This window comes from Temnothorax americanus, unplaced genomic scaffold (assembly GCF_048541705.1).
Source record: "Temnothorax americanus isolate GAGA-0224 unplaced genomic scaffold, ASM4854170v1 Scaffold7, whole genome shotgun sequence".
In the NCBI taxonomy this organism is placed as follows: domain Eukaryota; kingdom Metazoa; phylum Arthropoda; class Insecta; order Hymenoptera; family Formicidae; genus Temnothorax; species Temnothorax americanus.
The window spans coordinates 5695158-5705362 of NW_027509792.1; the positions used below are offsets into that span (position 1 = coordinate 5695158).

General features: G+C 44.1%; 1 non-coding gene across 1 annotated transcript; it reads right to left on the reverse strand.

Annotated features, from left to right (window-relative positions):
• Positions 1-4814: 4814 nt before the first annotated feature.
• Positions 4815-4886, reverse strand: Trnaq-uug (transfer RNA glutamine (anticodon UUG)). The gene has a single exon. It is a non-coding gene; the product is annotated as a tRNA-Gln (tRNA).
• Between the last annotated feature and the right edge of the window lie 5319 nt (positions 4887-10205).

Sequence of the window (10205 nt, forward strand, 5' to 3'; positions counted from 1 at the left end):
AATATTTCGAGGGTGTGTCGCGCGATCGCGAAAGGGGTTGAGCCGCGCCATGCCACGTTGTATTCCGGTGGCTGTAATATAAAACACCTTGTAATTGACGCGACGCGCGTAAATCTTAGATATCGAGGTTTTACGGAGAAATTGGCTGAAGACGCTGCCTGCCCCATTAAATTTACGAGAAGTTTTTCGGCGTCGAGATTATATGCGAGATAAATGCGATCGCAATGCTTTAAAAGTGGGGTAAATTTATTTTCACTTGTTACTGGTGCACCAGTACTTTGGTTTACTTATGAAACAGATGTTCTCGTTCTCTTCCGGATTTCGAGCTCCCTCGAGGTTTCTGTAAAAAGACACTCTGGTTCTTATTCTAATGCGTTCGACGGAATTGTCTCGAGACAACGTGCAAGAAGTTGAATACGCGTTTCGTGTATAAACGGACGTATAATAACGGCGAAGTTACTTTATACCTCCCGGATTTAAGGAGTTACGCCGCGGCCATAAGCTATAAAGATTCCCGTCATAACTCGAACGGTATATCACATTTTATTTAATTGCCCCGCGGCTCACTCGCCCGCGGGCTCTCTTCCCCGCCCGCCTGCATAATATTATTTATTGCCAAAGAAGCTGTTAAAGTTTAACGTCGCGGAGGCGCTCACTCTCAAAATTAAACGCGATAAAATGTTTGTTATCCAATCGGCTTGCTACTTAATGTCCTTCCGCCCCCGTTTGCCGTCGCGTGCGCCGCGCCGTCTTTCCTGCTTGAATTTGTAGAGAGAAAGACCGGCGGTAATCCGCCGCTGGGACGGCCAGCGACGTATTATCTCGCGGATAAGAACGCAGGGAGTCGGGTAGCTTTACGGCCATTTAGCTGCGAAGACGGTTATAAGCGCTCTCCAAAGTACATAGACGTACATAGACGTGTATCACAATGTACATTATGATTCAGATAATGGAATGTTTGAGATCGTTTGCATTAGCATATCGCAGCGTTACAATGAAATTTGAAACTATGAAGAACAGAGAAGACCCGAGAAACATAGAAAATAAATTTCGCGGAGAGCCGCTCTTAATGTAATCAAATTTGAACGCGTTCCAAGATGGACTGCCGCTTTTGCGGTTCATGACGCAGCATCGGATGGTGACAATTAAGTTCATCTATAATGTTAAAAACATTTTATAATAATTATGTAATATTCGGTAGAATCTAATCTTACTACTGGACGCTGTTGATCTCAATATCATTAATCACCTTCTTATAGTCAATCTTCTCATTCACGAATATCGAATGTTTGTGAAAGCTGTTTAATGTCGCGCTTTTGTCCTCTTGTTTCATCCTTTTTTAGGACGATAGAAAACTGTACGATATATATTATGGATAAAAACATGGATTGGATGGATTTACAACCATTTAACTGCGAAAACTGTTATAGACAGAGAATAAATTTCGTAAAAAGTAGAACGTGAGTTTTTAATGTGATCAATTTTGAACGCGTTCCAATTTGATTTCCGCAGTCCGCTTTTGTCGTTCATGACGTCATCGTGATGCCATAACAGTTGAGAGATCGTAGCTAACATTCTATAATAATCATATAATACCCAGTGCCATGTCATTGTTAAATCCCATTACCGTTAGTCCAATCTCTCATTCACGAATTCTACGATATCTAGTAGCTATTTAATACCGTTCTCCGTCTTTTCCTGGAACGACAGCAAACTATACGACAATCCGTACATTATCTCGCGGATAAAGCAGACTGTACAACCACCAAGTTCCGAGGACGATTATACGAAACCTTTCGAAAGTATATACCGAGTACGGCGAATACGACATATTCGCCAAGTAAGCTCGACATTGTCGATCAGTTAAGCTCCACTGCGGGAGAGTCTAAAGCGCGATAAATCCAGAGTCGCGGAAGGATGCATAAATCTTCTTAATTTACTGCCACGTAACTTTTATTCTCGCGTACCACCTACCACGTTTACGCTAGCAGTATCGAGATTCAAAACTTTTGAACCGCCTATCGCCGGATAAGCAGCCACTTCGACCTCGGGATTATTAATTTAGACTCGAAATGATCGTGCTTTATATCGTACGCGAGTATAGTCCATCAGGAGTTTCATTGCCGAGACGGTAACAATGGTTTGAAAAATTTAAACGCATCCTATAAGTATTCTCGAAATGAATCAATGCAAAAGACACTTAGAATCATAAATTGAAAAGCTGCGACAAATGGCTTTCAAATTTTCGAAAGAATGATCAATCGACACTTGGCCGAGGAACGATCGATTCGACTTCGCGACGGAATCTCTTCGAAAGTGCATTTCCCGTTAGCGGGGTATCGGGATAAAAGCTCGTGTGATTCTCGATTACACGTTCCATCATTACGAGGAGTATTTTATCGCCTGTCTGAGTTACGGGGTTCCGCTCGTTAACCGGAAAGTTCCCGGAGATCGTCGCGCTCAAATTTAAATTGGGAAAGTATTTTACGAGCGCGCGGGAGTTTCACGGTAGCGTTGTCACATCTTGATGAACTTCCGGTAACGATCGTAGGAAAATGTCGCCGTCGTCTGCCGCCGCCTACGTTGAACCCGCTATACGACCGCGCCGCGGGAATCTGATGGTTCACGAAACTAGAATCTACCGAGATTAATGAACACCGATTACTTATTCGTGCCATTTACTCTTGATTGAGAGCGCCGCCGTGACTATATTATATAACGGGTTATCCTGGAATGGTCAATCTATTTAACACCTGTGGATCCCATGCGATCTAAAGATATCGATAATATTGGTATAGGAAGGAAAGTGAATTTAAAAAAAATTATTCAAAACCAGCAGAATCATTGTGTTTATCGTTGTGTGATTTAATGCATTGGAACGACTATACTTTCAAAGTGAATGCTAGATTATATACAAAATATCTGTACAGAATTAAGAAATGTTGGAAACAAGGAATCAAAATTAATGAAATAATTTCTCTTATTATTATTTAATGAAATAAAAATAATAACACGTTTCAATTTGTTTTATACGCAAATGCATAGAGATATTTTTAGATGAAAAATGTTTTATTATCTTATAACTTTGATAGATTTCTCTAAGGATTAATATAAATAATGTTTACATATTATTAAAAAATTGCAATAGATGATATTTTTCAAGAATATAACTTATTTATAATCCGATCAAACTCACCACCATGACTGACTAACAATATCACGTGCTATCTCAATTAATCAGCGCGTGGAGCAAGTAGCATTTGATAGCAGAAACGTTTGTGCAACCGGGCGATGACGGGCGGGCACGTGAGGCGGCATAAATACGCACCATTAGACCTGCCTCCATGTGTTTACGAAACAGGCGGAAAAAAGCGCTAGACGGGAGGAAAAAAAGTGTATCGTATCCGCATTTAAAATGGATAGTCCGACACCCCCTTCGCGCCACTTATCCTCACAGTCGCGATTCGCGCACGCTTCGCATCGCCATCGCCCCTCGCCGCTAATGCTAGATACAATGCGAGCGTCCCGTATATCTCCCGTGACGTGTATATGCGTAATATATACACAGGGTGTCCCGTGAAATCCGTGATTTCGGTGAGACGGTATTCTTCAGATGAAGGAGAGTCAAGAAAAATCTAATCGGACGGATCTATGAGGAATAAGTATATAGTTGAGAAGCTTCCAGCCAATGTTTCGACAAACGTATAATTACAGAGATTTCCTAGGACACCCTGTACGTGTACAAACTGCCACCTGCGAAGCGAATGCGGATGCATACACGCGCGTGCGATGTCCGCCCACCTGACAATACGCCGTTTCGGCGGGATCGTAAAGCCACTCTTTATGCACGCTGCGAATGGTCAGTATATAGATAAACGCACCGCGCGGACACTTGCCCGACGTAGATTACGATAACCCGGCGCGGATGCATCTCCGTGATGTTCCCGACGTCAATAGTCCGCGTAAAATGTCTTATAGAAAGTTTTTTTCCTACAAATGCAGCAAATTTGGTCGACAAATTCACGTCGCTAAATCTAAATGGTGAATTTGCATAGCGAGTTTACATGCGGTGGCATGCGATATTTTTAGAGGCTTCGCTCTGCTCTCGATACGACCGCGAAGTAAATCCGGAATTATCGAAATATCTACCCTACATCGAGTCCGTAACCGGGCGGATGGTATACCAGCCGCGGATCGTATTTCTCCGAGCAACGCTGCAAACGCTTCCTCGTCCTTTTTTTTCCGATCGCTACGGTATCGCTGCGTCGCTCCGTAATTTCGACACCGACACGAAAAAACGGACGAGCTCGAGCTCGAAACGATAGGTAATAAAAGTCACTCGGGTGCGTCCGAGTGGTGATTCGGGAGAGATAAGAGGTCTGATGGACAGCGCGAAATCGAGCGAGGCGCGACAATGCGATAACGCAAGCACGTATATCGTCCGACGATTATATGTAGACGATAAACGAACGTTCGCGTTATAGGATCCAGCCGCGCTATTGCGTAATCGCTGATTAAGCGACTCAGCGGACGATCGAGCAGAGCTCTTTCGCAATCGGCACGTGGACACACGACTATTGGTTGTATCGGTTACATGTATAACAAAATCTCTTTAATGTTCTGATAACGTGTCGACATAGTCCACTTACACAATTAATTTGCATATTGATTGTATATTTTAATTTAAGTAATACGTGGTGTAACAAAATGTAAATGTGGAAAAAAAATTGCATGCTGTACGAAATGGGTAGTGAACCATATGGAAGGTAGTGACTAAAAAAAAAAAAAAAAAAAAAAAAAAAGATTCCGTTTTTAGGTCCCACCGAGATTTGAACTCGGATCGCTGGATTCAAAGTCCAGAGTGCTAACCATTACACCATGGGACCTTCACGGACTCATCGGATTTATTGAACGTACAGGTGAACCATCTCAATTAAAAATTGGACATCGCGAATAATTCGAAAAACGAAAACATAAAAGAACAAAATGGCACGAAACATAATGTATTTTATAATCATCATATTCTCAATCAAGTTGAATATACATGTTCGCGTTTACAGTTATCTGAGCATCACTGTTGCGCCTGTCTAAAATTACCACTGGGAATAAATTTCAATTTCTGTCACATGTTACATGTCCGCCACCGTAAAAGTGGTTATTTACAAACCCCTTGCTACATTACACCCTGTCTACTCTCCCCTCACTCTCCCCCCTTATCGCGAAGGAAAGAAAAAAAGCCTCTCGAGCCGTTTCGCGAGTGTCGTCCCGAATCGGAAGAACGGGGCGAACAATGTATAAATTCGAGCACCCCTCCAAAGTGAGAGACCGACGGGGGAGAGGAGAAGGGTGGAGGGTGGAAACATAGATTTCGAAAGCATCGACAAGCGGGAGCTTGGTTGGAGGTCGACCCCTTCTCGCCCCGTGTCAACCCCTAATTGAACGGAAGCCGGCAATAAATATTACTGTTTCTTTCGTGGGGCCGATTTTATAATAGCGCGCAGCCGTGGCACCGATGACGGAAGCGGATGTGCAATCAATGTGACATACGCTTCGGGGATTTATACCCCGTGTCGCTCTCTACGTGCGATTAACTTGCAATCGGAGGAAGACGCAGCGCGTCGACGCGCTGCGGAACTCGCGAAGTTCGTAAATGCTAGAATAAAAAGAGAGGATTTTTACATAGAAAACTTTCTTCGCGAAATCTATTTGCAACACACATGAAAGTATGTTGTCTGTTAAGTGCAGGGATAATGTCTTGAAAGAGAATATCGACGATAAATCCATTGTTTATGTGTCAAAACATTTTCTTTGCATCTTAGATCTTAGAAAACGAGTAAAAAATTTTTAGCTATCTTATTAACATTTACATAATAATTTAATATGAGTGAAAAGTATGTTAACTATCTGTCACTATAAAGGTATCTTAAAAATGGTCAGCAAAAAACAGGCATGTCTATAAACTATGAAATTTATGCATTCGGGATAATCTTCTTCCTTTGAGATAATGAGAAATTTACGATTTAATACAGTTACACTTTTATTATTCTTTCGTATTAATCAGTGACTCGGAATCTGTGAAAATCTATCGCGCACAAGGAGAATAACGCGTAATTCAAATTCATCTTGATACCCGTCCTATTAGCTCGGACCGAAAACCCATCATATGCTCGGTAAACGCGTTTATCGGGGAAACACCAGGTGACATGGTCGTGGGGTACGTCTGTCATCTCGCGGCAGTATCATCCCCGTCGGCTGCCACCCACCGCCCCCTTCTCCCATCCTTCGCGATGCTTGCAAAGCCTCGGCGGTGTCGCAGGCTGCGACTTCCGGTTTCTTCTTGATAATTAGAAGCGACCCCGGCTCGTAATAACAATAACGGCGCGTGCTACGAGGCAGCGGCCCCGGGGCACCTCGTTTGACATCAAAGTGAGTCCCCTCCCTCTCCCCCTCGCTACCATTGCGCCGCCTCTGTTGCCGGCATGCAACGGGGCACGACTAATGAGATTCACTTTGCTTACGGTTTCGCCCCTGCTCTCTCGCGATACTCGCTTTACTCCTCCCTCCCTCGACACGACCGACTTCGCTGGCTCGCTCGCCACCTTTCGATCATTTTGATCATCGCGGCGATACCGCGCCCCACGGTGATGGCGCACCCCTTTTTTCCGGCTTCTCGTACCGCGACACTGCGCCTTTGTGCCGCCGCTCTCGTAAATATTTGAGCGCGGCTCGCCTCGTTAGCGGAATTTGTTGTTGCCTGTTTGACGCATACAGAGTGAATCGACTGCGTAAATAAAAATAATCACGCGTAATTTTTGTTGATCACTCATCGCGCCCGATCATATAGGCTCGCGAATTTGTGCAGTATTATACAATCCGCAATTCTTTCCGTCACGTCGTAAAATTTATAACGCTATATACCGGCATTATATTTCAATCAGTTTAATAGATGACAATTATGGTGATGATAAGACGATCTATTTATGAGCTTTAGATTTAGTGGCTACGCGCAACGAATCCTGTGACGTGCAGAACGAGGCGTTACACAGCCAGCCGGCCTTATCTACTCCATAGGTGCAATTATCCCTACCAGTTTTATTGCGCGCTTAATTGAAACAAATCATTGTAGCAATCTAAGCTTGTCCCACATACATGATCTGCTCGGCTACTTAATATTATCTCGTAAACATTGCAGTGCTTCGGCACGCGGTACCTCTCGGCAGAAATAATTTGTCACTTAGAGCATAGTCACCTTATTTAATGTTACAACGAATTAATTATATCGATTAAGCCGGCATATCTCGCTATATATAAGTCGCCTCGTTACCGATAATATCTGTAACTCGGCGAACGTTCATCAATATTTATCATCATCATCATCATCCTGACTGTCTTCGCATTCACCCGCACGTAAAAATCGACCGCTTACGCGCCGTTAGACCCATTAGCGAGCCCTGTTAATAGACACAACATTAATTATGTATGCATCTGGGTCGACGACAAGGAGGAAGGACAAGATCGAGGCGCGACTCTGACGTCGACGACGAGTGCATTATGATGCACCCCTATCTCGCCACGTGCCCGCCGCTCGGCTCGATCCGCGCGGAGCCACGCAGGAGCCGAGCGGGATTTTAAAACGCGCGGGAAAAAGTGGGACGCACGCGGATGACACGCCGTAAGGGCGGCACGAATTAACGCTGGAAAATAAAAGAGCGCGCCCGTCACGCCTGGTGGCAAAATGGCCTGTGACTAATGCGGCACCACTTCCTGCGCCGCGCCGGCTCGAGTCCTCGACTTGACTGCGACTCGAGTGCGACTGCGATACGCTATGAAAATCATGTCACGGACATATTGCCGGGCCGTTTCCGACCGTGGTAGAGCCCCCCCCCGTACGCCATCGATATAATTAATTACAGGAAGTTACCCCGGCGCGAGACTCATACGCGGCGAACAGCGAAAATTGAATCGCCTGTTATTCTCGAACTGGTCTTGCTCCCATGGCATAGAGCCGATACGGTTAATCGTCATAGGGGAGAATACATTGAAGTCGTTCTAAATTGAAGGTGGAAGTCATCAAGGTGTGTTACGTTACGGGCAATGTAACATGCAGCGCGTGACGGATTTTGGAAAATTATTTCTCTTTACAATTTAGTATCCTATGTTGCTCCCCTTAATTTAATAAGTACCTGAACGCATTTATTAAATGAAAACGAAAGATATTAGCATTTAAAATCGCTTTTTAATATTTTTATCTCCAGTTATATCCTCTATATAATTTTTATTCAAAGATTATGATTTGCATTTTACTATAAATACTATTCTTTGCTACTTCATACAACATTCCTTAATTTAATAGTATTGCAATGCTGCGGAGAGATTACTGATAACTCAATAATACAAAAGATATTAGCATTTATTCAAGGTAGCGCTATTGTTGCCTAGGGTCACAGTTTTTTCCTGATTTCAAGTTTATTTAATGACCATGACTTACATTTTATAAAAAAAATACTACTTTTCAGCATTTCATATTGTTCTGCTTAATTTAATAGTAATGCTGCGGAAAGATATTGGTAGCTTTTCACCGAAAGATATTATCATTCAAGATCGTATAATACCATTGTTTATACGTACATTCTTTCCCCGAGTTTTCAAGTTTATTTAATGGCAATGTGTCGTATTTTATGAAACATACTGATGTACCATATTACGTTCTCTTTCATATGCTGCACACAGAATAGATATTTATGCTTCTTTTACTCGGAGCGTCTCGCACAGTGCCTCCCCCCCGACATATGTCACACTCGTGTTCCAGGGCCACGCGTACGCTCATTAGCGTATACGCTATTACGCCGTGGCATAATTTCACGATACGGGCGCGATCATTTTCCGGAGATAGCAAGTCTTCCGGAAGAGCGCGGCGACCGGCAGCGGTCTCTCTTGGATAGGTCAGTGCCGAGAGCCATTCATACCGAGAGCGCGACGACGCGACGCAGCGGGTGGGAGAGATCGCGACGAAGCAATTTTCGCATCAGCCTCGCATCCGAACGAGCCTTCCCCTCCCTCCTCCTGCCCCTCTGGTCGACTAGCTGCGAATCGTTGCACGGTGCGTTCACACGCGTTCACGCGCCGACACGCATGGCGTTTCAATCATTTTTATCGGACAAATCTGCATCTCGTCGCTCGCTCTTACGGCCGCGCCGTGACAAAAGTGGACGTAGCAGATGCCACGATGCGGGCACTATCTCGTCGATGGCATCTACGCCGGTCACGCCCATTTCAGATCATTATTCTAGTTGGCGGTTATCATTTCACTTTTCACCGAGTCTCCATGCAGCCCCGTTAATGGATATAAGAAAAAGCACCTCTCGGTCGAGAGACTGCCAGGTCTCTCGGGCTCCAACATCCCGAGACTGCCCCTTCTCTTCGCGTTAGTCACTCTCGCTCGGACACCCCGCGGTGCAATTGTGTCAGACCTAATGGTTTTCGCTTCTACAAAGAGCCATCGTGGGGATGAACGGAAGAAAAATGAAAAATACGAGGCAAAATTTTTTAAAACGTTGCTTCTATTTTTCCTTTTACACTTCTATTTGTCCCTGCTGCTCCCTGACAGAGAAAAATAAATTCCACAATACGGTTAAGTCTTTTTAGTTCTTTGAATATGAAGAACCTTACCTGCTAAATTTTATCACTGCGTCGTAGAACATATCGTGAGTCCTGGCGAGAGTTACCGCAACGATATACACATACTTTGTCCGAAGCTGACAGATTGAACTGTGTCCAACACGTAACCAACGCGTCGAGTATTCCCGAGATTATATCAAATGCTGATAGCGTCATGGAAAGCGATACTTTTCGTGATATATATAAATGTGTGTGTGTGTTTGTGCATGTGTATATTTTTCGCGGGCGATACTGTCGATAACAATTGTCGCGGCGCGTGACAAATGGCAGCCCGCGGGATATGGCCCACGGTGGATTCTTGTAATTTTAGATTACACTTCGTTGCCCAAGGGCTATGGTTAACGCATGGTCGGTCAACCCCCTCGGCCATCACGGAGTATCTTGTCCAGAAGGGTTAGATTAGATACGTCGTTCACTTCGGGCCATATATCTGTTCGACCCTGTCTTTCCATCGCTATGCCGCGTGTGTACACATACCTATTTGTCGACTGTACGTGTGTGTGTCTATATACGTATGCGTATGTATT